The sequence below is a fragment of the Bos javanicus genome, chromosome 27, assembly GCF_032452875.1.
Source record: "Bos javanicus breed banteng chromosome 27, ARS-OSU_banteng_1.0, whole genome shotgun sequence".
NCBI lineage: Eukaryota > Metazoa > Chordata > Mammalia > Artiodactyla > Bovidae > Bos > Bos javanicus.
The window spans coordinates 36,836,052-36,851,719 of NC_083894.1; the positions used below are offsets into that span (position 1 = coordinate 36,836,052).

The 15,668-nt window shown below is 42.7% G+C and overlaps 1 protein-coding gene and 1 non-coding gene across 5 annotated transcripts in view; one reads left to right on the plus strand and one right to left on the minus strand.

Annotated features, from left to right (window-relative positions):
- KAT6A (lysine acetyltransferase 6A) overlaps positions 1-15,668 on the minus strand; it is a 108,786-nt gene that overhangs the window by 86,258 nt on the left and 6,860 nt on the right. The gene's annotated exons all lie outside the window — the stretch shown is intronic.
- On the plus strand, positions 6,150-6,256 carry LOC133240171 (U6 spliceosomal RNA). The gene has a single exon (XR_009734151.1). It is a non-coding gene; the product is annotated as a U6 spliceosomal RNA (small nuclear RNA).

Consider the following 15,668-nt stretch of genomic DNA (forward strand, 5'->3'; position numbering starts at 1 on the left):
GTGTCAAAGACCAGAGAGTGGTCAGATAGACCAAAATACTTACTATATGGCCCTTCACACAAAAAAAAGTTTGCCAACATCTGTTTCAGACTGACAATTCAGTTTCACCTTACATCTATCTACTGAGAACTTCGATGACAACATATCAGACAATCCAGTTTCAGGATCTTCATAAACCTGTTTAAAAAGCAGCTTTTCACTTAGATTTTTTCAGAGTTCCCTGGACATGTCCACACTACTTCACTACTTGATTGTTTTTATTCCCGTGGCTTTCCCTTGACTGACAGCAGTGTCTCCCTAGCATTCTCATTACAACCCCAGTCCTAGCACAGTGCCTGCGACACAGGCGTTCAGGGGAAATCTGCTGAGTATCTGAAATTAAGTATATGACTTAGGACAATCAGTCAAGAGTAAAGGAGAAATTCAGTCCTACAGAAACTTGCTGCTCAAAGGGTGTTCTGTGCAGCCGTGGAAGTGTTGAGCTTGTTAGAAATGCAAAATCTCAGGCAAAGACCTGAAACTGCATTTTAACAAGATCTCCAGATGAAAATTTGAGAAGCAGTACTATACAACATGGTGCTTAATTATATTAAAGTCCTTGGTTTGATTTTCAATATGGGCCAGGTTGCTTTGCATGATGAAAAACAACAACTCTAAGGCTTCATCCTTACTCTACTCTTGAACTTCAAGATACAAAATACACACTTATTTTGACAGCTTTAACAAAGGGGGTACTCTGGGTGGGGGTGGTGAGGGTTGTTAGTTTTTTGGTTGGTATTTTTACTAAAGAAAAGAGAAATACTGTTACTTAAAAACAAGGCCAAAGGAGGGACTGTCATATATTGTCCCTATTTCTACAAGAATATAACCAGAGAATATCCACCCTAACTTAAATGGATTACAGATGTGTGAAATATGTTTTTTGATCTATCTAGACGTCTGCTTCTATGTCCTGTTAAAAGCGGGTATGCGTTCATGAAAACTTCAGCCTTTAAAATATGATGGCAGTATTTTGTGGGTTAATAAATCAATTTGTTTGGTTTTGTTCTGGTATTTTCTGGAGAAAGGAGAGGGAAATCAGCACTGTTTCCTGCTGCTTATTTTTTTTAAGTGAAGGAAAAAAAAAAAGAAAGGAACCACTTGAGCCGTGACTTGCTCAAGCCTGAAACAATCTTTAATAGGCAGTTGCTGGATGCCTAAGGTGGTTACTTCTCTTCTACAGGAAAGGAACTGAAGCTCATGGAGGGTAAAGTAATTTAAAAATCAAACAATAAGTAATCGATGAGGTCAAGGTATGTGCTCTTAAATATAAGCCCTAAGCTAATCAGAATTAATATGATAATCTAGGAAGCACTTTAAACCCCTGCACCAGTTTCCCCGAGTTTCAGTTTACCTCAACTCCGAATTCACAGTGTTTCTCCTTTGGACCACTCCACCAGCCTCTACACCCTGGCACATACATACTAAAGCTATACAACCTTGCGCAAATCACTCAACCTCTATGAGCCTTTGTTTCCTCCATAAAATAGACAAGCTTCCTTAAAAGGTTGGTATGACCTAAATGTATGACCTAGCATACAGTATTTATTCAAAATTATGTGTTTTCAAATACAAGCACTTAAAAAGACTGACGAACAAGGTCATACTAAATCATATATTCCTTGCCAGGAGTAGTAAAGCGACAGGCTAAGATTTTTATGGTGGGCAAAGGGGGCTCATTCTACTTGACAGAAATCTATCGGTATAAGTCAATGCTTACAAGAGAGATCCAGCAAAAAGACCTACATATTTTTTAAGGCAACAGTTTAAAAAAGATTTACAATGATCTCTAAAAACTGCATATTTTCAAGTAATCAAGCATAAAACAGCCTAGTAGCAGAAAGGTTCAGAGGTGGATCAGAGGTGATCAGAGGCTGTCTCTGTCACTAGGCCAGAAGAGCAAACTCCAATGAGAGTGAAAGGACAGAGTCAAAAATGGTAACAATTATACATTTATCAGACTATCAGACTGCCAAAGATCAAAAGGTCTGAAAAAACTGCTCCAAAGGGTGGAGGGAAACAAGGATTCTCATACACACACTGGGTGAATCTCCATGGGGAGAAACTTAGAAACATCAAAATTACAAAGAAAGACACACTCTGCCCAATCATTCCACTTCTAGGAATCTGTTAGTAAAACAACATACAAAGGAGGTTATTTAACTGAGTACTATTTGTAGTCACAAAAAAAACTGGAAACAAATGTCTATCAGCATGGGACTAGTTACGTGAATTACAGCACACCCACACAAAGGAACGCCACCAAACTTCATGCATTGATATGGAACACACTTCAGCTCTGTCATTAAGCAGGGAGGGGAAGAAAGGAGGGTGCGGAACAGAATGTTAAGATACACTATCAACTGTGGCGGCGGGGGGCGGGGGGTGTGGCGAGATGCACAGAGAGCGGCTGCTTACACACAGGTCGCTTCGGAAGGTAAAAATGAACAAAACTCACTGACGGCTCCCAGGAAGAGAACTGGTCGCCCAGGGAATTGGAGTGAGGAGCCTGCGTCTCATGGAATACTCCTCTTCTGTACTTTTTACAATTTTACGTACTAGTGAACGCATTACCTATTGGGGAAACACAATTTCTTAAACTTTAAAAAACACTACGTGGGTAACAGAACAAATATTACCCTGAAGGAAGCAGCAGAAGGCACTTTACAGCTGAGGTGTCAAGTATTTGCAGAAAACATCAGAAACTGTCTCTCCCTTCAATCTATATATTTTAAGAGGATAAATGGTTTCAGCTTCTAAGTTCACTAGGAGACTTAATACTTAAAAAAAGAAGACAACAACAACCTTATTTCTATCATTCCGCTTTCCAGTTTAAACCTGACAGTTTCCACTCAACAAGCATTTTCTGAGCATCTAACAATGTGTCAAGACCTGGGTATAAGGATTAATAATACGTCTGACTTGATACATGGTTTAACAGATGTATGTAACTAAAAATGCTAAAGAAGCACCCACTTTTTTTTTTTTTTAAACGCTATCATCTTCGTGAACAAGAGGCAGCCTAATGTGGCTGAAAGAGTACTGGGCTTGAAAGAGACCTGGTTCAGGAAGAAACAGAAAATACGAACAGACCAATCACAAGCACTGAAACTGAAACCATGATTTAAAACCTCCCAACAAACAAAAGTCCAGGGCCTGACAGCTCAAACATTTAGAGAAGAGTTAACACCTATCCTTACACTGTTCCAAAAAACCGCAGAGGAAGGAAAACCTCCAAACTCATTCTATGAGGCCACCATCGCCCTGATACCCAAACCAAAGATACCACCAAAAAAAGGAGAGAGAGAGTGAGATCTGGTTCTAGATCTATTTATTCCTTTAACTAACCACACAATTCTGAATAAGCAAAACCTGGCCACCATAGCACCTGGACTGCTTACCCTGCTACAAATACTATGTCAAAACAAAATATGGATGAAAGCAAAACCCGTTTCAATCTGTGGAACGCTTCAGAACATGTTATTACCACCCGTATAAAGTTTTGGGGGAAAAGACTTTCTCTTTTCCCTTCTCTAGCTTTCTAGGTTAACGTTAGGAGTTGTCTGCATTGCTAAAGTTACCAGAAACAAAACTGTGTGTTTTTTTCTTTCTCCAAAATTAGTAGTTGATGGAGCCAAACTACTTGTAAAGCATTCTGAGAGTAAACGATGAGTTTTTTTTACTAAAAAGCACACATATAAAGTCTCATAGAGACAAAAGCAGGCATTCAACAGCTACAAAAAGGGAACTTAAATAGCACATTAACCAAGGACTGATGCCCTTAAAACGGAGGGTCAGTGAGAGCAACGAGAAGCCTGGGACAGCAGCAACAAGGGTAAAAGGGGCCAGCACAGAGTAGGGCTCCAAGAGTGCCCACAGCTGCGACGGTCACGCGGGCCACCTCTCAGCCTTCCTCCGGACGTGCTTGTCAGTGCCCTTAATTTGAAGCTGCTTGCTTAAAATCTTGGCCTATTCTTATGCAATAAAAGGCATGTGTTTACCTCTGCTAGCACCGATGTGTCCCCCACTCTGTAGAACAATGCTTCAGACACATTCTTTCTTCTACCATATAAAAGGCAAAAGGGAAGGAAGAAAGAAAAAAGACAAATGTATTCTGCTGGCTTGGAGGTTACCCTCTAAACATCAGCTCAAAGAAAGCATGATATCAAATATAAAAGCACCTTATAAAGCGCTAACTAAAGTTTGCTGGGGAGAGTGTAGCACTTCAAAAGTTAGACACGTGACTTGCTTTTTTTTAAATTCGTATTCAATTAAACGTTTGTTGTGGGCCTACAATGTTTTGCTTCTAGGCCTCTGTACATGCTGTTCCTTCTGCAGGAACCACTCTCTTTCCCACCCCACCCACTTGCTTCCCCACTTTCTAACTGCTCACATGTGACTTCCTCTGAGAAGGCTTCCCTCACCTTCCTCACCCCCTCCGCCTTTCCATGGCACACTGCCTCAGGCCTGCTTCAGTCCGCCAGAGCCCGACCACTGGAGTGTTACTGTCAGGGCTGCATCTCCCCCACTCAGGACCTGACCACTGTGCTGGCACCTGGGAGATGCTCCAGAAATACGTGCAAAGCACCAGACACTGCGTGAGGCGGATGGGGTACAGAGATGAGCAGCCAGATCCTCAGCTCACGATCCATATGATGCAGACACTGTGTGAGGCGGATGGGGTACAGAGATGAGCAGCCAGGTCCTCAGCTCACGATCCATATGATGCAAACGGGCTATGAGGAGGGGTATTCTGTACATCAGGGGCCTGAAGGAGGGAGTGGAGAAGAGAGAAGCCATTCCTGGAGAACGGACTGGCTAAATCAGCCTGGAAGCAAGACGGGTGACAGGGAACAGAGAACACGTCTAGGCTATGCCGAGGCTGTCTTCAAAGTTAAGTAAGAGCTGAGTGGTGAAGAGGTGAAAAAGGAATCTAGACAGGAGAAAAACAAAGGAGGAGAAAACACAGTGGACCTGAGGAACACCAGGTAGCCGGGAACGCGTGGCGGTTCTCAAGCCCTAGCACGCAGGCCTCAGAATCAACTGGGGGGCTTATTAACCTACAAACTGTTGTGCCCCACCCCCCGTGAGTGATTCAGCAGGCGTGAGAATGGGCCAAGAATCTGTGCCTCAAACAGGTTTTCCAGGGACATCACTGCTCCTTCTGGCCCTGGGACCACCCTCAGAGCAGCACCGCATCCAGGAGCCCCAAGGGCACTGGAGCCACACGGAAGGTAAAGAGGGGGTCAAAGTTATACAAACTCTGCACGCCACAGAATCTGGCACTGAGGACCTTCAGCAGAGTTTTAGAAAGAGGGTAACAGGTAACATTTATACAGCACGAGGCATGTGCAGCTCAGGGCTGCGGCTACTAGTCACAGGGGGCTATTTCAATTAAATTACAAGTATAGAAAATTTAAACTTCAGTTCTACAGTCAACCAGCCACATCTCAGAGGCTCAAGAGCCATATGGCGAGTGACTACTGCTTTGAGCACAGCCGTCATCGTACAAAGCTCTATTAGACAACACTGACGTACACTCTATTAACTCCTCATATCTTCAGAGCTTCATTATGAGACAGGCACTGTATTATCCCCATGCTATAGAAAGAAATGTGGCAAAGAAAGATTAAGCAAATCATGCGAGGTGATAAAGCAAGTAGTAGCAACAGGAGATGCAAACCCAGACGCTCTGGTTCTTGAGCCTCTGTTCTTAACTGCTTCTTAATAAGATGATCCCTGAGAACCGGAAGGAGATGACACTAGGAGGAAGAAGTGGCTCGGTCAGGAGAGTGATGGTGAGGACGCGCACGGAGAGGAGCGGCTGGAATGAACAAGCAGCTCCCTGAAAGAGATGCCACAGAAGTAAAGGCGCAAAGACTGGGGATGGACTGGAGCTGAATCCCAAAGAGAGGCACATGGGTCCAGAAGGCGGCACCAGAGTTCCACCCCGCGAGGAATCAGAGTCAAGAGCAACGCCTCTCACAAAGCATGAGATCAAAAGAGCAAGCTGAGGAGGGTGATCGACTGAGAAAAGACGATACACAAGACAGAGATCCATAAGTCCAGAGATCAAAAGAGAGGTCTGGGTTAAGATATGAATTTACAGAGTGGTCACTTCAGCAGCACATACACTAAAAGTGGAACGATACAGAGAAGATTAGCAAGACCCTCACTCGAGGATGACACCCAAAGTCATGAAGCATTCCATATTTGGGGCTTCCCTAGTAGTTCAAATGGTAAACAAGCTGCCTGCAAGGCAGGAGACCTGGGTTCGATCCCTGGGTTGGGAAGATCCCCTGGAGAAGGCAATGGCTACCCACTCCAGTATTCTTGCCTGGAGAATCCCATGGACAGAGGAGCCTGGTGGGCTACAGTCAATGCCAAAGAATGTTCAAACTACTGTACAACTGCTCTCATTTCACATGTAAGCAAGGTAATGCTCAAAATCCTTCAAGCTAGGCTTCAACAGAATGTGAACCGAGAACTTCCAGATATACAAGGCTGATTTAGAAAAGACAGAGGAACCAGAGCTCAAACTGCCAACATCTCTTGCATCATAGGAAAATCTAGAGAATTCCAGAAAAATACCTACTTCTGCTTCAATGACTACGCTAAAGCCTTTGACTGTGTGGATCACAACAAATGGTGAAAAATCCTTAAAGAGATGGAAATACCAGACTACCTTACTTGTCTCCTGAGAAACCTGTATGCAGGTCAAGAAGCAACAGTCAGAACCAGACATGGAACGATGGACTGGTTCAAAATGGGGAAAGGAGTACGTCAAGGTTGTATATTGTCACCCTGCTTATTTAACTTATATGCACAGTACATCATGCAAAATGCCGGGCTGGATGAAGCACAAGCTGGACTCAAGACCGCCAGGAGAAATATCAACAACCTCAGATATGCAGATGATAGAACCCTAATGGCAGAAAATGAAGAGGAACTAAAGAGCCTCTTGGTGAGGGTGAATGAAAGGAGAGTAAAAAAGCCAGCTTAAAACTCACATTCAAAAAATGAAGATCATGACATCCAGTCTCAACACATCACAGCAAATAGAAGGGGAAAAGATAGAATCACTGGCATTGAAGAACAGATGCTCAAGAACCATGGTGCTAGAGAAGACTCTTGAGAGTCCCGTGGACAGCAAAGAGATCAAACCAGTCACTCCTCAAGAAAATCAACCCTGAATATTGGAAGGACTAATGCTGAAGGTGAAGCTCCAATACTTTGGCCACCTGACGTAAAGAGCTGATTCGCTGGAAAAGACCCTGATGCTGGGAAGGATTGAGGGTAGAAGAAAGTGGCGACAGAGGATGAGATGGTTGCATGATATCACCAACTCAACGGACATGAGTTTGAGCAAGCTCCGGGAGACAGTGAAGGACAGGGAAGCCTGGCATGCTGCAGTCCACGGGGTTGCAAAAAGTCTGACACAACTTAGCAACTGAACAATAAATGAATTTAGAGTCATCAGTACAGAGAAGGTATGTCTAGAGATAATTCAGGAAGGTGAAAACAATAAGGAGACATAGAACAGAACCATAGAAAATTCAACATGTGAGCTAGAAGCAAAAGACAGAAAGCCAGTAAACTGAAAATGAATCACCAGAAAGATGAGCGGAGCGGGCAAAGACCCAGGGAAGAATTATCCCAGAGGGCCAGGGAAGAGAGAATAATCAACCAGCGCTGAGTGCTGCTGAGACATCAGGAAAGATGAAGACTGAAAACTGTCCACAAGAGCTGTTTCAAATGGTACTTAGAGCCAAAGGCAAGACTGCAACAGATTTGGAACAATTCTAGACTTTTCCCCAAGAAGTTTCAAGATGAAGGGAAGGAGACAGGGTGAAGACGGAGAGAATTTGGAGCAGTGATGCTTGTTTCTATTCTAACTTGATGGGAGAGACGTCCCCATGTCACGTGGCGAGGAGTGAAAGACGGAACCAGGCTCCCGGGCAGGAGAGGAGAGGATCCTGCACGCAAACAGAGCCGCTGCCTCTGGACGCCCCTCTCGTCTCCGGAACGGGCAGCAGAGGGGTGAACACAGGCGCCCGCGAGTTTAGGGTGGGGCGGGAGGGCAAAGCTGGATGAGCTCACACGGCTGGAGACATTCCATTCTCTCCGAAGGAGGACATACGAGTATCTGTTGCAGACGAGGCAGAGGGCTGGAGAGAACACTGAACTCCTGCAGAGGGAAAGACTGCAGACACAGACATACAGTCCCAAGCAGACGACAGAGATGAGATTACAAACTTGTAAGCGGCACCCTACCACTCTGTGAGTTTGCACAGTTCTCTTCAAAATTTTCAAGTCCCACAGAAGAGCAAGGTGGTAGTGGCAGTGTAGTTTTGAGGTTGTGTCCGACTCTTTGTGGCCCCGTGGACTGCAGCCCACCAGGCTCCTCTGTCCGTGAGACTCCCCTGTCTGTGAGACTCCCCAGGCAAGAACACTGGACTGGGTTGCCATTTCTTCCTCCAGGGCATCTTCCTGACCCAGGGATCGAATGCGAGTTTCCTGCTCGACAAGGCAGATTCCTCACCACTGAGCCACCTGGGAAGCCCACAGGGAGAGAACAGTTGGCGTAATTTCAAGGTTGGGGTTTGCCAATTAGATGCGAGAGGAAAGCAAGTACCTGCAATGATAAACCATAAGGCCAAGCAATTAGAAGGAAAGCATTCATGGGGGGATACAGCAGAATCACACAGGGAAGGTTCCTTCAAGAACATACCCCATGGGGGATCTTCATGAGATAAAAGAGCAGGTGCAGCAAGAGGGAAAAGAGAGAAAGGTGGAAAATGGGGCGGTTATGGTCAGGGACTAGAATAAAATTCGGGGGTACACTGTCCTGAGTTCAAAGTACGTTCAAGAGAGTGTTTCCTGTATTTGAATTTCAATTACAGGTAATTCCTTCCCTGACAGTCCCATCAGCCCTCAACTCCCTCTGACAGTTCCCACCCCAGGGCATGCTGGTTCTAAGCACAGGAGCAGTGGTTCTCAACCATGGCTGTGTATCAGACGTGCAGGGAGATGTCAGCAAATAAACTGAAATCTGGGCCCCACCGCTGGAGTCTAATTTAATTGGTTTGCGTGTGTGTGCATGCATGTGTGTGTAAGTCACTTGGCTCGTGTCCGACTCTTTGGGACTCCATGGACTGTAGCCCACCAGGCTCCTCTGTCCATGGGATTCTCCAGGCAAGAATACTGGAGAGGATTGCAACTGCCTTCTCCAATTTAACTGGTTTGGTGTTTCTCTTTTAAGCCTCCTCAGGTAATTCTAAAGTGGACTTAGTATTAGAAAGAACAGAACTTTAGATTTATGTTATGTTATTTATGTCTGTTTAAAGGAAAACAGACTAGCATGGGAAAAAAAGAAAAAACTAAAATTGGGAAATGGTGAAAGAAGATCTAAACCCTACATCACACATTTAAAGATGAACAGAAAAGCCGGAAAACTACTAAAGCACAGCACTACACTCCACACACACACACACACACACACACACACACACGATGCAGTGATGTTTTCAGGAATTCTGTTATAGGTTCTAGAAAACTCAGGAGTTAAGTGCCTCACTGCAGCCAGTGAGGAAGAACAAAGACAAACCTGTGCTCTCCTAAGCAGAGAGAACTGAAAACCAACACCAAACAGCAGCCTTCCGGGTCAACTGCAGTCCCTACTCCCTGGAGGAAGGGCAGCCTACAGGGTAAGCATGAAAATCACCTTACACACACGGACCCCTCTTCTGCACAACAGGTAAAGGAAGCAGCTGTCTTCTTTCATACACACAACAATTTTACGTTTTTTTAGGCTGCCTGATTTTCTTTCTACAGCAGTCACTTTCTCCTCTCAAAGCTTTCCAACACCACTTTGCACCCACTGCAAAACTACATGTGGCACTCCTATAGTCTCTATGCTGAATTTCAACCCGAACCAAACAGTGCCATATTACCCTATCCAGTGGTGTTATAAGGCACTGTCCCCGATCTTAACTTTCATTTGCCACTCTCTAGTCCATTACAACAAAGTGAAAGTAATGCAGAGATGATGTGTTGATCATAAAAACCGAAAAAGACAAACATGACCTGCTGTCTGTTGCCTGTCCTGTAAAGTCTTGTTTCCTGGTATTACAAAACCAGGGCTTCCCTGGGGGCTCCGTGGTAAGGAATGCACCTGCCCGGGCAGGAGACGCAGGTCCTGTCTCCGGGTCAGGAAGATCTGCTGGAGAAGGAGACGGCAACCCACTCCCGTGTTCGTGCCCGACAAACCTCATGGACAGAGGAGCCTGGCGGGCTGCAGCCCACGCGGGTTGCAAAAGAGTTAAGACGGAGCAACTGAACAACAACAATTATAAAATCCAGAACCAAAATACTACGTATACATAAGACGATACACTCCTAGGCCAACCATATTTATGCCTTTAATGAAAATTACTTCATTAATTGTTAATAATAGAAAGGCTTGTCCCTCCCTTTCTATCTCAGTCTTAAATATTTTAAGTTCAAACCAACTACCCAAGTCACTCAATCATCATCCATGACTTTCTGAAAATCAGACTTAACTGCAAGTGAACATTATTTTCAAAACTCAAGGAGTATTTTATCTCTCAGTTTTAGGGTAGTTTAACATGTTCTAGTCAAGGCTGTGGTTTTTCCAGTGGTCATGTATGGATGTGAGAGTTGGACTGTGAAGAAGGCTGAGCGCTGAAGAATTGATGCTTTTGAACTGTGGTGTTGGAGAAGACTCTTGAGAGGCCCTTGGACTGCAAGGAGATCCAACCAGTCCATTCTGAAGGAGATCAGTCCTGGGTGTTCTTTGGAAGCAATGATGCTAAAGCTGAAATTCCAGTACTTTGGCCACCTCATGCGAAGAGTTGACTCATGGGAAAAGACTCTGATGCTGGGAGGGATTGGGGGCAGGAGGAGAAGGGGACGACAGAGGATGAGATGGCTGGATGGCATCACTGACTCGATGGACGTGAGTCTGAGTGAACTCCGAGAGTTGGTGATGGACAGGGAGCCTGGCGTGCTGCGATTCATGGGGTCGCAAAGAGTCGGACACAACTGAGCAACTGAACTGAACTGAACGTGTTCTCATAATATATTTACCTAAAACAGAAGAAAACTTTCTAATTCCTCTTCAGTCTCCCCCCACCAAAAAAACCTGTTCAACTTTCCAGAGTCTTCAAAAACTGAAACAAGCAGATTTATGTATCTGTGGTTTACAAAAACCAACAAAATTCTCTACACCAGGGTTCATCCTATGGTTTCCATCAAAGAAGAGATTTCTAACAATGTTATTTTATAGTCTTTCCTCTCTTAAAACTATAAAGCAGTACTACAGCCTAATGAAAAAAGCACAGAACTGAGAAGGGCTTGATCACATCCCCCAGATGTGATTTAACTTGCCGTGTGGCATTAAACAAAACTCATAAACCTCTCTGGACCTCAGCTTCTCTGTTTGTGAAATAAGATTAGAACCATCCTTATCCAAGACGGCTACTGGCTCCAAGTTTTACAAAATGCAGATGACTGTATTCTTTTTCTTCCTGAGAATTTATCCATACTTTGTATGCATTATTCAAAATAAAAATAATATACTTTAATAAAAACATTTAATTAAAAATTAATATAAAACATACAAAATGTAAATAAATATATAAAATATATCATACTTGAAAAATACAACTTACTCAACACTACACAGCCAGACTTATTTTTTCACAGCAGGTCCTTTTCTGTAATTGCTAGCAGTTAAAAACTATTTTGACCCAGAATGGCATTCTGCAAACCTAAATGCTACACTCCTGTAATCTCCACGCTTAATTTCAACCCTAAACCAAATAGTGCCATGCTATGAACTGTTTCTTCACCTGTTCCCTAATGAAGCCAAAAGTATTTCTTTGGACTTGAATTTACAGAGTTATGTAAAGTGCTGATGAAAGCCATCTGTTGGGAACTTTGACATTCCTGTCAAAGGAAAAACCCAGAAGAAAAACCTAGATTTTCTTGGGAACCAGCTGCAGCTGCTGCTGCTGCTAAGTCGCTTCAGTCGTGTCCGACTCTGTGTAACCCCAAAGACGGCAGCCCACCAGGGTCCTCTGCCCCTGGGATTCTCCAGGCAAGAACACTGGAGTGGGTTGCCATTTCCTTCTCCACCAGCTGCAGCCAAAGGACTCCAAATCCTACCCCAGCTGGAGAAGCAGAAGGTGAAGTCGCTGCAGGTTTAACTCACCTGCTGCAGACCCTGGGTGTGCTGACTCCACCCCTGAGCAGCCAACCTGTAAACAGCTTTACTAGAATGAGGCTCACAGCTGATTCCCATACGTAACATTTATTTGATTCTTTAAAAAGTTTCAAAAGCATTTTAAGTTTAAAAAACATTTCTCAGTTCACCAGAAAAAAAATTTTTAACTCTGGTTTAACCAGCAAACTTGGCACCCAGATTCAGTCCTTTCACACAGCTAAGAACCAGGTCAGTGTAATTATACTTTCACCAGTATTCTACATAGCAAGAGAAAAAAATATCTGAAGGAGAGTCTTACAACTGCAAGAGGCCTGGAATGATACAATTTTTTTTTTCCGGATTCATTACACCGTTTCTGTTATCTATCTGCTTCGTAGTATTAACATTAAATACAATGTAAAAAAGTGCTGGCCCACGTATCTGGATGAACTGAATAAAAGACTGGCAGAAGAATAAGAAAGAAGATAATATATTTGGCATACATGTATCTTCCATTTGGTGTTTTATGAGATGCCATAATGAAAATTTGTATTATTAAATAGCTATTATATAAATATACTATGCCTATAAAACTTAACCATGTAAAGTTCTTCTGAGACTTCAATAAGAAAGTACATGCTGAAGCACTCAGAACAGTGGCCAACACATGGTTAGGCCTTAACAAATGTTACCTATTAATAGTTTCTATAAGCAACTGCTTTCAGTTCCTTGGCCTCCTGATACAGGGCAAAGAAAGAAGTTAGATCATCTAAGTCTCTACTCCCAAAGCAATTTGCTGTACTATCTGATGTCTTCCTTAATTTCTTCCATTTATTTCATCAATTTAGAAGAAGCTAGCCCAAGAAAGCGGAGAAGGCAATGGCACCCCACTCCAGTACTCTTGCCTGGAAAATCCCATGGATGGAGGAGTCTGATAGGCTGCAGTCCATGGGGTCGCTAAGAGTTGGACACGACTGAGAGACTTCACTTTCACTTTTCACTTTCATGCATTGGAGAAGGAAATGGCAACCCACTCCAGTGTTCTTGCCTGGAGAATCCCAGGGACTGAGGAGCCTGGTGGGCTGCCGTCTATGGGGTCGCACAGAGTCAGACACTACTGAAGCGACTTAGCAGCAGTAGCAGCAGCAGCCCAAGTAAGAGCAAAGTGCTAGCAAGTGTGACTCCATGGTAAAGAATCTGCCTGCAATGCAGGAGACACAGGTTCGATCCCTGATCCAGGAATATCCCCTGGAGAAGGAAATGGCAACCCACTCCACTATTCTTGCCTGGAAAATCCTATGGGCAGAGGGGCCTGGCAGGCTACAGTCCATGAGGTGGCAAAGAGTCTGACACGACTTAATGACTCAACAAGTAGCTGAGTGTAGAAGTTTTGATCAGCAATGACTAAATCAAAGGTTGTTTTAGTGGCTCAAGTTTTCTCTCAGGGTATATCATGGGTTGAAAACAACCAGTGCACACAGAGCTCACAGGCTAACTTGAAGACCAAAAAATATCTGTACAACTGACTATTTAAATAAATATTGTATCACAAACATACCTCTGTCTGAGTTATTTTTAATTTTTTTTAAAAATAAGAACAAGTCTGCTGAGACAAAGTCAATTTATATTAACCAAATTTATATTTAGGGCTTCCCTGGCAGCTCAGATGATAAAGAATCTACCTTCAATGCAAGAGACCCAGGTTTGATCCCTGGGTGGGAAAGGTCCCCTGGAGAAAGGAATGGCAACCCACTCCAGTATTCTTGCCTGGAGAAGTTCATGGACAGAGAAGCCTGGTGGGCTACAGTCCACTGGGTCACAAAGAGTCCAACATGACTGAGCGACTAACATACACACACACACACATTTATATTTAACACACCTCAATGACTTGTTAGGAACAAATTTTTATTTCTGGCCAGCTTCTCCTCAGGACCCTGGACATTTAAGGGTCATCAAAAATGGTATAAACAATGATGTAAAAATGTACAATACTGTAATTACAATTAATGTAATTAACTATAATGTAAGAAAATACAATTATTGAGATCAATCAGTTGCAAACTCGGTAACATTACAAAATCTACAATATTCACGTTGCTGTATCCTTGCCATTACTTGAAAAAAAAAGTCAGCAACATATGGTTAGGATAATTTTCTCTACAGTAATCCTTCTTCACTTAAAGACTGATACAGTTGTCATTATCCTCCATTCCTTCTCCCACAGAATTAAAATTAGAACTTGCATCTTAAAGAGTTTCCTAATAATTATACTATAAAATACACTTGCTTGCATGCTCTCATAAGGATTTTAAATTGAGAACTTTTTCCACTTTTACTACTAATTTATGTCATCTCAACTCTTCTGTAGCGTCTTCGATTTCTGGTATCTGCTATGTGTGTGCATGTTTAAGTAGACAAGCATTCTGCCAAGCAGTGAACGCACCCCTGAATTTAACAGCATGGACGATTACTATAAAGTACCATAGCAACAAAATACATGAAAACATTACCAAGCTTACATTTATAAACAATTTTATCAGATCCACTATTCTAACACATAAAATGTGAAACAATTTTATGATTAAGGCCATTTCCAAATAGCTAAATCAAAACTCTCATTCGTAACTGTCCTAACTTGAAAATATATTTCCATTCTAGTCAGCATCTCTACATCAAAATCAAATTCCTGTCAAAGCCTCATTTATTCTATGCACTTAAAATGCCAAGTTCCAGTTACACAGAATAGTTTGGACTCTACTAAGAGTTTACTGCATTTCAATACAACTTATCTTAGAAGGCTAGCAATTTATCATTTAATCTTTTGGCTCCAAGTCACTCAGCTGGGTAATGACCTAAACAATAACATTGGCTGACAGTATCTTCTCTTCCCTTCCCAACTTGAATGCTTCAGCAAAATATAATTCTGTTCCACAATACTTCACAGATTAACAGTTTCCTCATCTGGCTGATCACCACAGGAGCAGTTTTCTGGATCAGTAATATGGAACATAAAATAAAGATATTCAAGTACATTGTTCTGCGTATAAAACAAACCCAGAAATTTGAAATGAAGGTGGAAATTATTCCTGAAAGGGAAATGGATCCTTCCAAGATTCAGTGTCCAAAGTAATTCTTTTAATGGACCATTCAAATCTCAGGTAATAATTAGCCTCACCCAGGAAATATCTTATTCTTTCTCAAGAGATTCACACACCTAATTGTTACACAAAAAAACAGTGAATGTACAAACTAAAAGTTATATTTTGTGAACTAAAACAATGGTGTAAAAAAAGTTATTGCCCATTTCTATGCTGTCTGCCTTAATCCCCAACAGGACCTAAATCATAAATGCATTGTTCGTGGTAGGCACCTAAACACTTACTGAATTAATAAAAGTAAA